Genomic DNA, 18,589 nt, shown 5'->3' with positions numbered 1-18,589 from the left:
CAATTACAACACTGAGGGAGCACCCGATACCCAATTACAAGACTGAGGGAGCACCCGATACCCAATTACAACACTGAGGGAGCACCCGATACCCAATTACAACACTGAGGGAGCACCCGATACCCAATTACAACACTGAGGGAGCACCCAATACCCAATTACAACACTGAGGGAGCACCCGTTACCCAATTACAACACTGAGGGAGCACCCGATACCCAATTACAACACTGACTGAGCACCCGATACCCAATTACAACACTAAGGGAGCACCCGATACCCAATTACAACAGTGACGGAGCACCCGATACCCAATTACAACACTGAGGGAGCACCCGATACCCAATTACAAGACTGAGGGAGCACCCGATACCCAATTACAACACTGAGGGAGCACCCGATACCCAATTACAACACTGAGGGAGAGGGGCTGAGAGGGAGAGGGGCTGAGAGGGAGAGAGACTGAGGGAGAGGGGCTGAGAGGGAGAGGGGCTGAGAGGGAGAGGGGCAGGAGAGGGAGGGGCTGAGAGGGAGAGGGGCTGAGAGGGAGAGAGACTGAGGGAGAGAGGCTGAGGGGCTGAGAGGGAGAGGCTGAGAGGAAGAGGGGCTGAGAGGGAGAGAGACTGAGGGAGAGGGGCTGAGAGAGGCTGAGAGGGACAGAGGCTGAGAGGGAGAGGGACTGAGAGGGAGAGGGGCTGAGAGGGAGAGGGGCTGAGAGGGAGAGGGGCTGAGAGGGAGAGAGACTGAGAGGGAGAGAGGCTGAGAGGGAGAGGGGCTGAGAGGGAGAGGGGCTGAGAGGGAGAGAGGCTGAGAGGGAGAGGGGCTGAGGGAGAGGGGCTGAGAGAGGCTGAGAGGGACAGAGGCTGAGAGGGAGAGGGACTGAGAGGGACAGAGGCTGAGAGGGAGAGGGGCTGAGAGGGAGAGGGGCTGAGAGGGAGAGAGGCTGAGAGGGAGAGGCTGAGAGGGAGAGGGGCTGAGAGGGAGAGAGACTGAGAGGAAGAGGGGCTGAGGGAGAGGGGCTGAGAGGGAGAGGGGCTGAGAGGGAGAGAGACTGAGAGGGAGAGGGGCTGAGAGGGAGAGGGACTGAGAGGGAGAGGGACTGAGAGGGAGAGGGACTGAGAGGGAGAGAGGCTGAGAGGGAGAGGGGCTGAGAGGGAGAGGGGCTGAGAGGGAGAGGGGCTGAGAGGGAGAGGGGCTGAGAGGGAGAGGGGCTGAGAGGGAGAGAGGCTGAGAGGGAAAGAGGCTGAGAGGGAGAGGGGCTGAGAGGGAGAGGGGCTGATAAGGAGAGGGGCTGAGAGGGAGAGGGGCTGAGAGGGAGAGGGGCTGAGAGGGAGAGGGGCTGAGAGGGAGAGGGGCTGAGAGGGAGAGGGGCTGAGAGGGAGAGGGGCTGAGAGGGAGAGAGACTGAGAGGGAGAGAGACTGAGAGGGAGAGGCTGAGAGGGAGAGGGGGCCCCCCTCCTTACACTCTGTCTCTTTCCACTACCCTTCCTGAGCCCCTCACACCCCCCCTCCCAGCCGCTCCCTGTTCAGCTGCCCTTCCCTCCCTCCATTTCCCCATCTCTCTCTCTCTCTGCCTGCCTCTCCCTCTCCCAGCCTCCCTCTTTCCCTCAATCTTTTACATTTACAGTCAGCTCGCGGGTGTTTGTAAGTAATAGGGAGCCAGACCAGGCGAGTACACAGCTCGATCCCACACACACACACAACCTGGTCACGGACAGGGGAACAATTTAAACACTGAAACCAGGAGCAGGCCATTCGGCCCTTCCAAGCTGCTCTGCTATTCATCATCACGGCTGACCATCCGACTCAGTAACCTGTGTGTCCCCCCCCCCCCACATCCTCTGATCCTCCCCAGAGCTGTATCCTTCTTTAAAACAAGCTGCACAGCAACATTATCCAGGGTGGATCTTTATAAACACAAAATTCTCAGATTCACAAATGTGGACAGGCAGACAGAGAGAGAGAGAAATCCAGTCAACACCTCAATAAACTCAAAATGCTTGCTGCACATTGCACTGAATCCCTCAATTCATCCCCGTGTGGGGAAAACTGGCAGCAGAATTATCCAGCAATAAAACGTCACCTTAAACAACTTTCAATTCCCGTCCCTCTCCCAGCAGCTTCACAAGTGGGGGATGGATTTAAAACCCAGCGGCTGCTTCTTTCGGGAGGCACTTTGCGGATCATCTCTGCCCAGCAAGACTCCAAGGCACCGTTACCAATCTCCGTCCCCTTCTCTCCCTCCCTCCCCCTTCACCGCATTCTCTCTCTCCTTTCCCATTCTCTCTCTCCTTTTCCTTTCTCTCTCTCATTTTCCTTTCTCTCTTTCCTTTCCCATTCTCTCTCTCCTTTCCCATTCTCTCTCTCTCTCCTTTCCCATTCTCTCCTTTCCCATTCTCTCTCTCCTTTCCCATTCTCTCTCCTTTCCCATTCTCTCTCCTTTCCCATTCTCTCTCTCCTTTCCCATTCTCTCTCTCTCTCCTTTCCCATTCTCTCCTTTCATATTCTCTCTCTCCTTTCCCATTCTCTCTCTCCTTTCCCATTCTCTCTTCTTTTCCTATTCTCTCTCCTTTTCCTTTCTCTCATTTTCCTTTCTCTCTCGCATTTTCCTTTCTCTCTTTCCTTTCCCATTCTCTCTCTCCTTTCCCACTTCTCTCTCTCCTTTTCCTTTCTCTCTCTCATTTTCCTTTCTCTCTCTCATTTTCCTTTCTCTCTTTCCTTTCCCATTCTCTCTTCTTTCCCATTCTCTCTCTCCTATCCCATTCTCTCTCTCCTATCCCATTTCTCTCTCCTTTCCCATTCTCTCTCTCTCTCCTTTCCCATTCTCTCTCTCCTTTCCCATTCTCTCCTTTCCCATTCTCTCTCTCCTTTCCCATTCTCTCTCTCCTTTCCCATTAATTCCAGTAAAACACGGGCACTGTGCGATTGGTAAATTGAACCAGGCCCCAATCGCGGCCTTTTCCGTTCCAGGCCCTTTGTGAGAGCTGGATTAAAATGTCCTCGGAAAATCTCCTGTCATCCCATTTAGAATAAGTGTCCCACCACACTGGACGTGTTTAATTTTCATGATTACAGAACTAAAACCCAAAACACCAGTCAATGTACTAATGACTAAAGTTACAATGAAGACCATTCTGCACAGCAGGATCCCACGGGCAGCCCCACAACGGAGGAGGACTCAACCGCTCCAAGATCCAGTATCAATTACCCCAACTGAGTCCCCAACGTTCCACACCCCCTCTCAGTTTGGTTCTCCCTCACCCTGTTTCTCCCCCCGCCCTTTCTCACTGTCGATTGAGGTTTAAGGTGTGGACACCATGGAGGGGTGAGGAATGTGGGGTGGGGAGGTGGGGGTCTGTGCCCTGGCTGTGCAGCAGAGACCCCCATCCAACAATCTCCTCTTCCCTCTCCCTGCCCCTCTGGCTTCTCTCTCTCTCTCTCTGTCTCACTCTGTCTATCTCTCTCTGATACTTCACAAGCTGAAGACAAAGATGGGAGGGAGAGAGAGACAGAAACAGACAGAGAGAGAGAAACAGACAGAGGGACAGAAATAGGCAGAGAGAAAGGGGAAAATGCAGTCAGTACATCCCTAAAACTCAAATCCAAATATTTCCTGTGCATTTTACTCAAACCTGGATTTATTGCAATGTCAGCTGTGTTGAGCCCTTTAAGACATGTGACACACATTACACACAGAGACAGGCAGAAAGAGAGTGACACAATGACACACAGACAGGCAGGCAGAGACAGAGGGAGTGAGAGAGATGTAAAGAGAGACAGGTAGTCAAGACAGGTAGAGACAGACCGACAGGGGGAGAGAGACAGAAGATAGAGGCAGAGGGAGAGAGGAAAACAGTGACGAACAGAACCAGGCAGTCAGAGAGAGGGAGAGACAGACCGACAGGGGGAGAGACACAGACAGAGACAGAAGATAGAGGCAGAGGGAGAGAGGAAAACAGTGACTCACAGAACCAGGCAGTCCGAGAGAGGGAGAGACAGACCGACAGGGGGAGAGAAACAGACCGACAGGGGGAGAGACACAGACAGAGACAGAAGATAGAGGCAGAGATAGAGAGGAAAACAGTGACTAACAGAACCAGGCAGTCAGAGAGAGGGAGAGACAGACCGACAGGGGGAGAGACACAGACAGAGACAGAAGATAGAGGCAGAGGGAGAGAGGAAAACAGTGACTAACAGAACCAGGCAGTCAGAGAGAGGGAGAGACAGACCGACAGGGGGAGAGAGAGAGACAGAGACAGAAGATAGAGGCAGAGGGAGAGAGGAAAACAGTGACTAACAGAACCAGGCAGTCAGAGAGAGGGAGAGACAGACCGACAGGGGGAGAGAGACACAGACAGAGACAGAAGATAGAGGCAGAGGGAGATAGGAAAACAGTGACTAACAGAACCAGGCAGTCAGAGAGAGGGAGAGACAGAACGACAAGGGGAGAGAGAGAGACAGAAGATAGAGGCAGAGGGAGAGAGGAAAACAGAGACTAACAGAACCAGGCAGTCAGAGAGAGGGAGAGACAGACCGACAGGGGGAGAGAGACAGACGGAGACAGAAGATAGAGGCAGAGGGAGAGAGGAAAACAGTGACTAACAGAATCAGGCAGTCAGAGAGAGGGAGAGACAGACCGACAGGGGGAGAGAGACAGACGGAGACAGAAGATAGAGGCAGAGGGAGAGAGGAAAACAGTGACTAACAGAACCAGGCGGTCAGAGAGAGGGAGAGACAGACCCACAGGGGGAGAGACACAGACAGAGACAGAAGATAGAGGCAGAGGGAGATAGGAAAACAGTGACTAACAGAACCAGGCGGTCAGAGAGAGGGAGAGACAGACCGACAGGGGGAGAGAGAGACAGAGACAGAAGATAGAGGCAGAGGGAGAGAGGAAAACAGAGACTAACAGAACCAGGCAGTCAGAGAGAGGGAGAGACAGACCGACAGGGGGAGAGAGAGAGAGAGACAGAACCAGGCAGTCAGAGAGAGGGAGAGACAGACCGACAGGGGGAGAGACACAGACAGAGACAGAAGATAGAGGCAGAGGGAGAGAGGAAAACAGAGACTAACAGAACCAGGCAGTCAGAGAGAGGGAGAGACAGACCGACAGGGGGAGAGAGACACAGACAGAGACAGAAGATAGAGGCAGAGGGAGAGAGGAAAACAGTGACTAACAGAACCAGGCAGTCCGAGAGAGGGAGAGACAGACCGACAGGGGGAGAGAGAGTGGGACAGCACGGTAGCCTTGTGGATAGCACAATTGCTTCACAGCTCCAGGGTCTCAGGTTCGATTCCGACTTGGGTCACTGTCTGTGCGGAGTCTGCACATCCTCCCCGTGTCTGCGTGGGTTTCCTCCGGGTGCTCCGGTTTCCTCCCACAGTCCAAAGATGTGCAGGTTAAGAGGATACGCTATGATAAATTGCACTTAGTGTCCAAAATTGCCCTTAGTGTTGGGTGGGGTTACTGGGTTATGGGGATAGGGTGGAGGTGTGGCCTTGGGTAGGGTGCTCTTTCCAAGAGCCGGTGCAGACTCGATGGGCCGAATGGCCTCATTCTGCACTGTAAATTCTATGAGAAGATAGAGGCAGAGAGAGAGAGGAAAACAGTGACTAACAGAACCAGGCAGTCAGAGAGAGGGAGAGACAGACCGACAGGGGGAGAGACACAGACAGAGACAGAAGATAGAGGCAGAGGGAGAGAGGAAAACAGTGACTAACAGAACCAGGCAGTCACAGAGAGGGAGAGACAGACCGACAGGGGGAGAGAGACAGAAGATAGAGGCAGAGGGAGAGAGGAAAACAGAGACTAACAGAACCAGGCAGTCAGAGAGAGGGAGAGACAGACCGACAGGGGGAGAGACACAGACAGAGACAGAAGATAGAGGCAGAGGGAGAGAGGAAAACAGAGACTAACAGAACCAGGCAGTCAGAGAGAGGGAGAGACAGACCGACAGGGGGAGAGAGACAGAAGATAGAGGCAGAGAGAGAGAGGAAAACAGTGACTAACAGAACCAGGCAGTCAGAGAGAGGGAGAGACAGACCGACAGGGGGAGAGACACAGACAGAGACAGAAGATAGAGGCAGAGGGAGAGAGGAAAACAGTGACTCACAGAACCAGGCAGTCAGAGAGAGGGAGAGACAGACCGACAGGGGGAGAGACACAGACAGAGACAGAAGATAGAGGCAGAGGGAGAGAGGAAAACAGTGACTAACAGAACCAGGCAGTCACAGAGAGGGAGAGACAGACCGACAGGGGGAGAGAGACAGAAGATAGAGGCAGAGGGAGAGAGGAAAACAGAGACTAACAGAACCAGGCAGTCAGAGAGAGGGAGAGACAGACCGACAGGGGGAGAGACACAGACAGAGACAGAAGATAGAGGCAGAGGGAGAGAGGAAAACAGAGACTAACAGAACCAGGCAGTCAGAGAGAGGGAAAGACAGACCCACAGGGGGAGAGAGACAGAAGATAGAGGCAGAGGGAGAGAGGAAAACAGTGACTAACAGAACCAGGCAGTCAGAGAGAGGGAGAGACAGACCGACAGGGGGAGAGACACAGACAGAGACAGAAGATAGAGGCAGAGGGAGAGAGGAAAACAGAGACTAACAGAACCAGGCAGTCAGAGAGAGGGAGAGACAGACCGACAGGGGGAGAGACACAGACAGAGACAGAAGATAGAGGCAGAGGGAGAGAGGAAAACAGTGACTAACAGAACCAGGCAGTCAGAGAGAGGGAGAGACAGACCGACAGGGGGAGAGACACAGACAGAGACAGAAGATAGAGGCAGAGGGAGAGAGGAAAACAGTGACTAACAGAACCAGGCAGTCAGAGAGAGGGAGAGACAGACCGACAGGGGGAGAGACACAGACAGAGACAGAAGATAGAGGCAGAGGGAGAGAGGAAAACAGTGACTAACAGAACCAGGCAGTCAGAGAGAGGGAGAGACAGACCGACAGGGGGAGAGACACAGACAGAGACAGAAGATAGAGGCAGAGGGAGAGAGGAAAACAGTGACTAACAGAACCAGGCAGTCAGAGAAAGGGAGAGACAGACCGACAGGGGGAGAGAGACAGAAGATAGAGGCAGAGGGAGAGAGGAAAACAGTGACTAACAGAACCAGGCGGTCAGAGAGAGGGAGAGACAGACCGACAGGGGGAGAGACACAGACAGAGACAGAAGATAGAGGCAGAGGGAGAGAGGAAAACAGAGACTAACAGAACCAGGCAGTCAGAGAGAGGGAGAGACAGACCGACAGGGGGAGAGAGACAGACAGAGACAGAAGATAGAGGCAGAGGGAGAGAGGAAAACAGTGACTAACAGAACCAGGCAGTCAGAGAGAGGGAGAGACAGACCGACAGGGGGAGAGAGACACAGACAGAGACAGAAGATAGAGGCAGAGGGAGAGAGGAAAACAGAGACTAACAGAACCAGGCAGTCAGAGAGAGGGAGAGACAGACCGACAGGGGGAGAGACACAGAAGATAGAGGCAGAGGGAGAGAGGAAAACAGTGACTAACAGAACCAGGCAGTCAGAGAGAGGGAGAGACAGACCGACAGGGGGAGAGACACAGACAGAGACAGAAGATAGAGGCAGAGGGAGAGAGGAAAACAGTGACTAACAGAACCAGGCAGTCAGAGAGAGGGAGAGACAGACCGACAGGGGGAGAGAGACACAGACAGAGACAGAAGATAGAGGCAGAGGGAGAGAGGAAAACAGTGACTAACAGAACCAGGCAGTCCGAGAGAGGGAGAGACAGACCGACAGGGGGAGAGAGACACAGACAGAGACAGAAGATAGAGGCAGAGGGAGAGAGGAAAACAGAGACTAACAGAACCAGGCAGTCAGAGAGAGGGAGAGACAGACCGACAGGGGGAGAGGCACAGACAGAGACAGAAGATAGAGGCAGAGGGAGAGAGGAAAACAGTGACTAACAGAACCAGGCAGTCAGAGAGAGGGAGAGACAGACCGACAGGGGGAGAGACACAGACAGAGACAGAAGATAGAGGCAGAGGGAGAGAGTAAAACAGTGACTAACAGAACCAGGCAGTCAGAGAGAGGGAGAGACAGACCGACAGGGGGAGAGACACAGACAGAGACAGAAGATAGAGGCAGAGGGAGAGAGGAAAACAGTGACTAACAGAACCAGGCAGTCAGAGAGAGGGAGAGACAGACCGACAGGGGGAGAGAGACAGAAGATAGAGGCAGAGGGAGAGAGGAAAACAGAGACTAACAGAACCAGGCAGTCAGGAAGAGGGAGAGACAGACCCACAGGGGGAGAGACACAGACAGAAGATAGAGGCAGAGGGAGGGAGGAAAACAGTGACTAACAGAACCAGGCAGTCAGAGAGAGGGAGAGACAGACCGACAGGGGGAGAGGCACAGACGGAGACAGAAGATAGAGGCAGAGGGAGGGAGGAAAACAGTGACTAACAGAACCAGGCAGTCAGAGAGAGGGAGAGACAGACCGACAGGGGGAGAGACACAGACAGAGACAGAAGATAGAGGCAGAGGGAGAGAGTAAAACAGTGACTAACAGAACCAGGCAGTCAGAGAGAGGGAGAGACAGACCGACAGGGGGAGAGACACAGACAGAGACAGAAGATAGAGGCAGAGGGAGAGAGGAAAACAGTGACTAACAGAACCAGGCAGTCAGAGAGAGGGAGAGACAGACCGACAGGGGGAGAGACACAGACAGAGACAGAAGATAGAGGCAGAGGGAGAGAGGAAAACAGTGACTAACAGAACCAGGCAGTCAGAGAGAGGGAGAGACAGACCGACAGGGGGAGAGACACAGACAGAGACAGAAGATAGAGGCAGAGGGAGAGAGGAAAACAGTGACTAACAGAACCAGGCAGTCAGAGAGAGGGAGAGACAGACCGACAGGGGGAGAGAGACAGACAGAGACAGAAGATAGAGGCAGAGGGAGAGAGGAAAACAGTGACTAACAGAACCAGGCAGTCAGAGAGAGGGAGAGACAGACCGACAGGGGGAGAGACACAGACAGAGACAGAAGATAGAGGCAGAGGGAGAGAGGAAAACAGTGACTAACAGAACCAGGCAGTCAGAGAGAGGGAGAGACAGACCGACAGGGGGAGAGACACAGACAGAGACAGTAGATAGAGGCAGAGGGAGAGAGGAAAACAGAGACTAACAGAACCAGGCAGTCAGAGAGAGGGAGAGACAGACCGACAGGGGGAGAGGCACAGACGGAGACAGAAGATAGAGGCAGAGGGAGAGAGGAAAACAGTCACTAACAGAACCAGGCAGTCAGAGAGAGGGAGAGACAGACCGACAGGGGGAGAGACACAGACAGAGACAGAAGATAGAGGCAGAGGGAGAGAGGAAAACAGTGACTAACAGAACCAGGCAGTCAGAGAGAGGGAGAGACAGACCGACAGGGGGAGAGACACAGACAGAGACAGAAGATAGAGGCAGAGGGAGAGAGGAAAACAGTGACTAACAGAACCAGGCAGTCAGAGAGAGGGAGAGACAGACCCACAGGGGGAGAGACACAGACAGAGACAGAAGATAGAGGCAGAGATAGAGAGGAAAACAGTGACTAACAGAACCAGGCAGTCCGAGAGAGGGAGAGACAGACCGACAGGGGGAGAGACACAGACAGAGACAGAAGATAGAGGCAGAGGGAGAGAGGAAAACAGTGACTAACAGAACCAGGCAGTCAGAGAGAGGGAGAGACAGACCGACAGGGGGAGAGAGACACAGACAGAGACAGAAGATAGAGGCAGAGGGAGAGAGGAAAACAGTGACTAACAGAACCAGGCAGTCAGAGAGAGGGAGAGACAGACCGACAGGGGGAGAGACACAGACAGAGACAGAAGATAGAGGCAGAGGGAGAGAGGAAAACAGTGACTAACAGAACCAGGCAGTCAGAGAGAGGGAGAGACAGACCGACAGGGGGAGAGACACAGAAGGTAGAGGCAGAGGGAGGGAGGAAAACAGTGACTAACAGAACCAGGCAGTCAGAGAGAGGGAGAGACAGACCCACAGGGGGAGAGAGACACAGACAGAGACAGAAGATAGAGGCAGAGGGAGATAGGAAAACAGTGACTAACAGAACCAGGCAGTCAGAGAGAGGGAGAGACAGAACGACAGGGGGAGAGACACAGACAGAGACAGAAGATAGAGGCAGAGGGAGAGAGGAAAACAGAGACTAACAGAACCAGGCAGTCAGAGAGAGGGAGAGACAGACCGACAGGGGGAGAGAGACACAGACAGAGACAGAAGATAGAGGCAGAGGGAGAGAGGAAAACAGTGACTAACAGAACCAGGCAGTCAGAGAGAGGGAGAGACAGACCGACAGGGGGAGAGACACAGACAGAGACAGAAGATAGAGGCAGAGGGAGAGAGGAAAACAGTGACTAACAGAACCAGGCAGTCAGAGAGAGGGAGAGACAGACCGACAGGGGGAGAGACACAGACAGAGACAGAAGATAGAGGCAGAGGGAGAGAGGAAAACAGAGACTAACAGAACCAGGCAGTCAGAGAGAGGGAGAGACAGACCGACAGGGGGAGAGAGACAGACAGAGACAGAAGATAGAGGCAGAGGGAGAGAGGAAAACAGTGACTAACAGAACCAGGCAGTCAGAGAGAGAGAGACAGACCGACAGGGGGAGAGACACAGACAGAGACAGAAGATAGAGGCAGAGGGAGAGAGGAAAACAGAGACTAACAGAACCAGGCAGTCAGAGAGAGGGAGAGACAGACCGACAGGGGGAGGGAGAGAGAGACAGAGACAGAAGATAGAGGCAGAGAGAGAGAGGGAGAGAGAATGAGAGGGAGAGGGGCTGAGAGGGAGAGGGGCTGAGAGGGAGAGGGGCTGAGAGGGAGAGGGGCTGAGAGGGAGAGAGGCTGAGAGGGAGAGAGGCTGAGAGGGAGAGAGGGAGAGGGGCTGAGAGGGAGAGGGGCTGAGAGGGAGAGGGGCTGAGAGGGAGAGGGACTGAGAGGGAGAGAGGCTGAGAGGGAGAGGGACTGAGAGGGAGAGAGGCTGAGAGGGAGAGGGGCTGAGAGGGAGAGGGGCTGAGAGGGAGAGGGACTGAGAGGGAGAGAGGCTGAGAGGGAGAGGGACTGAGAGGGAGAGAGACTGAGAGGGAGAGAGACTGAGAGGGAGAGGGGCTGAGAGGGAGAGGGGCTGAGAGGGAGAGAGGCTGAGAGGGAGTGGGGCTGAGGGAGAGAGGCTGAGAGGGAGAGAGACTGAGAGGGAGAGGGGCTGAGAGGGAGAGAGACTGAGAGGGAGAGGGGCTGAGAGGGAGAGAGACTGAGAGGGAGAGGGGCTGAGAGGGAGAGGGGCTGAGAGGGAGAGGGGCTGAGAGGGAGAGGGGCTGAGAGGGAGAGGGGCTGAGAGGGAGAGAGGCTGAGAGGGAGAGAGGCTGAGAGGGAGAGAGACTGAGAGGGAGAGGGGCTGAGAGGGAGAGGGACTGAGATAGAGAGAGGCTGAGAGGGAGAGAGACTGAGAGGGAGAGGGGCTGAGAGGGAGAGGGGCTGAGAGGGAGAGGGGCTGAGAGGGAGAGAGACTGAGAGGGAGAGGGACTGAGAGGGAGAGGGGCTGAGAGGGAGAGGGGCTGAGAGAGAGAGAGGCTGAGAGGGAGAGAGACTGAGAGGGAGAGGGGCTGAGAGGGAGAGAGACTGAGAGGGAGAGAGACTGAGAGGGAGAGAGACTGAGAGGGAGAGTGGCTGAGAGGGAGAGAGGCTGAGAGGGAGAGGGGCTAAGAGGGAGAGAGACTGAGAGGGAGAGGGGCTGAGAGAGAGAGAGGGGCTGAGAGGGAGAGAGGCTGAGAGGGAGAGGGGCTGAGAGGGAGAGGGGCTGAGAGGGAGAGAGGCTGAGAGGGAGAGGGGCTGAGAGGGAGAGGGGCTGAGAGGGAGAGGGGCTAAGAGGGAGAGAGACTGAGAGGGAGAGAGGCTGAGAGGGAGAGGGGCTGAGAGGGAGAGGGGCTGAGAGGGAGAGGGGCTGAGAGGGAGAGGGGCTGAGAGGGAGAGGGGCTGAGAGGGAGAGGGACTGAGAGAGAGAGAGGCTGAGAGGGAGAGGGGCTGAGAGGGAGAGGGGCTGAGAGGGAGAGAGGCTGAGAGGGAGAGAGGCTGAGAGGGAGAGGGGCTGAGAGGGAGAGGGGCTGAGAGGGAGAGAGGCTGAGAGGGAGAGAGACTGAGAGGGAGAGAGAGAGACTGAGGGGGAGAGAGAGAGACAGAGAGAGAGACAGAGAGACTGACTGAGAGAGAGACTGAGAATGTGACAAGCAGAAAGTCAGTAAAAGTCGATTCAAACGGTCCCCTGGGCTTTCACAAGGAACCGTGACATTAATCACAGTACAACACGGGCACTGCGCGATTGGGAAATTGTCTGATTAAATGGAAGCCCCTCTTTAAAACTGACAGTGGGGCAGAGGGGGGGGAGCCTGGAGACATTGGAGAACTCGGTGAGCTGAATTAACCCCCTCCCACACCCACACAACCCCCCCCCCATCAGCAACACTTCACTAATCAGTCCGTCTTCAGCACAGGAGATATCCCTTACACAGCCTCACATTTATAAATTCAATCCCAGCACCTCGGCAACATTATGAAAGTCGATACGTTCATGTTTACATGTTGCAGTGTGCACAGCAGGATCCCATAAATAATAAACATGATGGAGACAGGAGCCCAGTCCGTATCCTGCGTCTCTCTTAACCTCCCACTCAACCGCCCCCCTCCGCACACACCCCACACCCCCACACACATTCGCCACCCCCACTAGCCTCCCCATTCAAATAACGACAAATCACGTTGGTGTTTTTATCATTTTATTGGAAGAGGAAATATAGAGGGAAATAGCTGGAGAGAGAGGCTCGGTGAGGGGAGGGGGATGTGGTGGGGAAGAGTGAGACAGGCAATTTCTCCCACGCTCCCTCTCTTTCTCTCTCAGGTCTTCTTTCCCTCTGGAGGCATTTTCAAATCGACTGGCCTCAGGACAGGACAGGGCTGTCTCAGGACATTTTCAAATCGACTGTCTCAGGACAGGACAGGGCTGTCTCAGGACATTTTCAAATCGACTGTCTCAGGACAAGACAGGGCTGTCTCAGGACATTTTCAAATCGACTGTCTCAGGACAGGACAGGGCTGTCTCAGGACATTTTCAAATCGACTGTCTCAGGACAGGACAGGGCTGTCTCAGGACATTTTCAAATCGACTGTCTCAGGACAGGACAGGGCTGTCTCAGGACATTTTCAAATAGACTGTCTCAGGATTGTGTAAAATCGCACTTTCTAAAAGATGATGTGACTGGGCCGTGACTGTGCACAGCAGAACCCCCACCCCCAGACCCTGTGCCTGATCACCCCCTCACCCCACCCCACATCTCTCCCCCCGTTTCCCCTGGCCCTCCCTTTTCTCTCACCCCCTCTCTTTTTCACTCCTCGCTCCCACCGCCCTCTCTCTCTTTCTCTCTCCCCTTTTTTCACTCTCTCCCTCCACCCTCTAACTTTCTCTGTCCCCCTCCCCTTTTCACTTTATCTCCTTCCACCCTCTTGTCGTTCTCTCTCCCTCTTTTTCACTCCCTCTCCCTCCACCCTGTCTTTCTCTGTCCTCCCCTCTCTTTTTCATTCTCTCTCCCTCAACCCTGTCTTTCTCTGTCCCCCTCCCCTTGTCACTATATCTTTCTCCCTCCACTCTCTCTCTCTTTCTCTCTCCTCCTCTTTTTCACTCCCTCTCTCCCACCGCCCTCTCTCTGTCTTTCTCCCTCCCCCTCTTTTTCACTCTCTCTCCCTCCACCCTCTGTCTTTCTCTGTCCCCCTCCCCTTTTCACTATATCTCTTTACCTCCACTCTCTCTCTCTTTCTCTCCCTGCCCTCTCTTTTTCACTCTCTTTCTCCCTCCACTCTCTCGACAAATCACATTGGGGTTCTCTGTAACATTTAGTCCAAGATGAAATGTAGAAAGAAATGGCTGGAAAGTAGGAGAGAGAGAGACAGAAAGCTGGGGTGACTGAGGCAGGGACATTTATCCCCAAACCCCCCTCAGAAATCCTTCCTATCCCACCGCCCTGTCTAAAACACAAACACCACCATTGAGGACAAACCTGTACCCAGGCTGCGGCCTATTCATTTCAGACCCATTCCCGACTGCTGCACATTCAGTGAGCCAGTTTAATATTAAATTGTGCGTGGTCACTAAGTTGACATTTCAGGAAAGGCTGCAGGCCACTGATGCACAGCAGGATCCCACAACCAGCGATGTGATCCTGACAGGGTGGGACAGGCAGGTGAGCTGGGGGGATGGGGGAGAGACATATTCCTTCCCTTGCCTGCTATATTCTTTCCTCCATCTCTTCCCCCCCCGCCCCCAAAATACCCCCACCCCTGAATACCACGGGTATTGGGAGTCTGGAGCCACATCCACTGTCCCCAGAAAGTTACACTTCCCTCTTTAAACTGGGAAACCAGCTGCCTGGTCCGTCCGGAGACTTTTTACAATCACCCTCCCAGCATTTATTTCCATTTATTTCCCAAATCAGGGTATCCCCAGAAAGATGTGATGAGGCTCCCCATTGCAGTTTGTGGGAAGGTTTCATTGATTGAAGGTTTAAAGAGACACTAAAAAGCTGGAGAGAGATGGACAGATAGCGGCAGAATGCTGGAGAGACAGAGAGAGAGAGAGAGAGGCAAGAATGGAAAGAAAGCAGAAAGGGAGAGAAAGCCTCTCTTTTTCACTACCTCTCCCTCCAACCTCTCTCTCTCACATCTCCCTCCTACCCCCCCCCCCCCCCCCCTCCCACGACCCCACTCTCTCTCTCTCTCATCCCAGTAGTTGGGAAGGAGAGAGAGGGAGAGGATCACACACAGGAATCCAACAGTCACTACCACAGCAAACTGAATTCAAATGGCCCCCTGCCAATTTCATTTCACCCTCACATTTAAGTCTCGGCCTAAAACACAGGCTTTATTCCAGAATTACACCCCCTTCAAGTTTAAGGGACTATAATTCCAGATTACTTTACAGTCGATGGATTCAGTATTAAAGTGACCCCACTGTTGGTTCATTTCAGGAATTCTGCAGGCAACTTGTGCACGGGGAGACCCCAAAAATGGTGACACTTTCCAAATTGAGTTCCGAGTTTCTGATGGTGGATTTCTCTCTCAGCAGCGATGAGATCATGGCTGAATATCCCGTCAGTGCACGCAGAAAGGGTTCATTAACTCGCTCGTTCCCAAGCACTCAAGTTTAAGACTTTAAAATTCGAGACCTTCGAACCCACTTTGCAGTCCGTGAGCTATTTCATTAAAAAAAAAGGTAGGTACTCTATATTTATTTATTTATTTTTATAAATTTAGAGTACCTAATTCATTTTTTCCAATTAAGGGACAATTTCACGTGGCCAATCCACCTACCCTGCAAATCTTTGGGTTGTGGGGGCGAAACCCACTCAAACACAGGAAGAGAGCTATTTTATTTTCAGAGTTGTGGTCACTGTTGCTGCGCGGGCAAAGGCCACAGGCCTGTGAGTGAACAGCAAGATCCCACAGCAGCAGCAATCTGGACCTAACCAGATGGGACACTGTCCATCTCCCCCCCCCCCCCCTCCTCACTCCTGCTGGGAGCCCCATTCCCCACTGCACCTAACACCCCCCCCCCTCCCCCCCCCCCCGCCGTGTCATGTGTGGATTGGAACATCCCTGGAGAAGTCCCTTCAGTTTCTGAAAGAGTTAAACTGCCTCTTAAAATGAAGAAAAACCTTTTTAAAACAAAATCCATTGGCACACAGAAAGATCCCAGAAGGTGCAGTCGGCAGTGTTGAGTGTCGTTGACATTTGCTACCAGGTTGCAGAGAGTGGCTGAGACAGTGACATCCCCCCCCCCCCACCACACATACCCGGGATGCTCAGAATTAACATAACCCCTGTTATTTTGGAACAAAATTAGACAGCTTTATATTCCAGATTTGTATTTTACTCTTTGCCGCCCACCAAAGGGTTAATGTGTTTGTGTCGAAGTGTAAGGCCGGGGCGGCAATAAAGAGACAACTCACGTGAGTGCGGCCTGTGGAGTAGGCCTCAGTCCATCCACTTGTCCTCTGGAGAATATCCTTTGTCCAAAGATTCCTGGTCGCATTGCAGTCTTCAAAGTTCAAATTCCTGGGAAAAAGAGGGAGAAAATTAACTAAAACGCAGGAAAATGTTTACACTTGTAGCACAGCAAGAGGCCAAGATTCCCCCTCTCAGTCACACAAACTCTCAGCAACATCCACCTACACTAATCTCAGTTATAAACCACAGAATAAAAAAACCACAGAATAAAAAAGATTGAGAGACAGTTCCCACTTCCCTTGTCTTTCTCTTTCTCTCTCTCTCGCTATCTCATTCGGTCCCACTATCCCTCTCATTCATATTTCTGTCTCCCTCGTTATCCCTCATCAGCCTCCCAGCATTTAGTTCTATTTGTTTCTCTAATCAGGGTATCCCCAGAAAGATGTGATGAGACTCCCCATTGCAGTTTGTGGGGTGGTTTTCTTCGATTAAAGGTTTAAAGAGACACTAAAAAGCTGGAGAGAAATGGACAGATAGTGGCAGAAAGCTGGAGAGACAGAGAGAGAGAGAGAGAGGGGCAAGAATGGAAGGAAGACAGAAAGGGAGAGAAAGCCTCTCTTTTTCACGACCTCCCTCTCCCTCCACCATCTCTGTCTTTCTCCTCTCCCTCTCTCTAATCTCTATTACCCCCCAGCCCCACACTCTTTCTGTACTTCTCTCTCTCTCTCTTTCTATCATCCTAATAGTTGGGAAGGAGAAAGAGAGAGACAGGGTCACACACAGGAATCCAACATTCACAACCACAGCAAACTGAATTCAAATGACCTCCTGCGAATTTAATTTCACTCTCATACTTGTGCCTCGGCCTAAAATACAGGCTTCATTCCAGAATTAGACCCGCTTCAAGTCAAGGGACTTTAATTCCGGGCAATCGAGATTACTTTACAGTCAATGGGTTCATTTAAAAGTGACCCCGCTATCGTTAATTTTGTGAATTATGCCGGCAACCTGGGCACAGGGAGAGCCCAACAAATGATGACCACTTTCAAAATTGAGTTCAGAGTTTCTGATCTGAGATTTCTCTCTCTCTCTCTACCAGATTACAGAGAGTGGCTGAAACGGTGAAATGCCCCCCCCCCCCCCGCCCCTCCCCACACACACACCGCACCCCCCACCCCCACCCCTGGGACGCAAAGAATTAATATAACCCCTGTTATTTTGGAACAAAATTAGACAGCTTCATATTCCAGATTTGTATTTTACTCTTTGCCGCCCACCTAAGGTTTAATGTGTTTGTGTCTAAGTGCAAGGCCGGGGCTGCAATAAAGAGACAACTCACGTGAGTGCGGCCTGTGGAGTAGGCCTCAGTCCATCCATCCATGCTCGGGAGAAATACCCTTACCCAAAGATTCCTGCTCACATTGCAGTCTTTCAAAATTCAAATTCCTGGGAAAAAGAGGGAGAAAATTAACTAAACCACAGGAAAAGATTGAAACTATTTAATACAGCGAGAGCCCAGGGTCCCCTTTTCAGTTTTACAACCCCTCAGCAACATCCAAATACAAATAAGTCACAGCTTTCAACCAGAGGTTAAAAAAGATTGAGAGACAATTAATACTCAAAATCTTTTTATTGTCACAATTAGGCTGACATTAATACTGCAATGAAGTTACTGTGAAAATCCCCTTCTCTTGTGTTTCTCGCTGTCTCTCTATCCCTCTTATACATATTTCTGTCTCCCTCCCTCACTCACTCTTTTTGATCCCTCCAATATTAAAATTAAACCTCAGTCAGGGTAATAACCCGGGTGAAGCCTGCGGAACAGGCCTCAGCCAGCGCTCCCTTCGGAAGAATTCACCCTCCCTCGTCCTCCTCACTGGATTCCCGACTTCCTTCCAGTTCTCCAAATAAAAACGCCTCTGGAGAAAAAAAGGAGATAACATTGATTATAAAGGCAATAACAGGGACATTTTAATAAAATATTCAAAACAGCACAACAGGAGTTCAACATCTCCAATCTCGAGTCAATCAGTAACATGTCAACAGCCAAAATGCACAGCTCAAAACAGGCAGATTGACACACCCAGCGACACACACACACACTGAAGCAGAGGGGTAATGTTTTGAGTGTAGTGAGTTTTTGGTTTGTGAACTGAAGTCCCTCAGACACAGATATATCCTCAGTGAGCTGTGAGCAGACTCCACCCCTAGTCTCTGCCATGTGTGGAATGTCTGTCTCAGAGGACAGCTCTCTATTGACATGTAAATGCAGGCCAAGAGATACTGATCTCCTTGCTGCTCAGCCCCACACACACAGAATGTGACTTCAGCTAACCCTTGGCCTTCCCCACACCAGTGTTGTTCACTGAGCAGGCCAGAAAAAATTGGATTAAATGTAATTATTAGACAGGGACGTTCTTATTTTCTCTACCCAAGTGGATAACATCACATTTATCCACGTTGTACTGCATCTGCCATATCTCTCACTCACTCCCCTCCAATAGGATTGAATCGTAATTTAAAATAGTATTGGGAAATGATTAGAAACAGTTTGGACTGAGATCTCCTCAGTGACC

At 52.3% G+C, this 18,589-nt stretch overlaps 1 long non-coding RNA gene across 4 annotated transcripts in view; it reads right to left on the bottom strand.

Annotated features, from left to right (window-relative positions):
* LOC140405551 (uncharacterized) overlaps positions 1–18,589 on the bottom strand; it is a 21,297-nt gene extending 2,708 nt beyond the window's left edge. Inside the window, exons 1-4 of one of the 4 annotated variants that reach the window (XR_011938645.1) lie at positions 18,463–18,589; positions 17,799–17,932; positions 17,353–17,459; positions 16,016–16,121 (exon numbers count right to left, since the gene is read on the bottom strand). This is a non-coding gene — a long non-coding RNA (uncharacterized lncRNA). The other 3 variants (XR_011938646.1, XR_011938644.1, XR_011938643.1) reach the window with 3 other exon arrangements.

Source organism: Scyliorhinus torazame, unplaced genomic scaffold, assembly GCF_047496885.1.
Source record: "Scyliorhinus torazame isolate Kashiwa2021f unplaced genomic scaffold, sScyTor2.1 scaffold_39, whole genome shotgun sequence".
NCBI lineage: Eukaryota > Metazoa > Chordata > Chondrichthyes > Carcharhiniformes > Scyliorhinidae > Scyliorhinus > Scyliorhinus torazame.
Note: the sequence above shows the minus strand (reverse complement) of the source record. Positions and strands in the feature narration are given on the sequence as shown.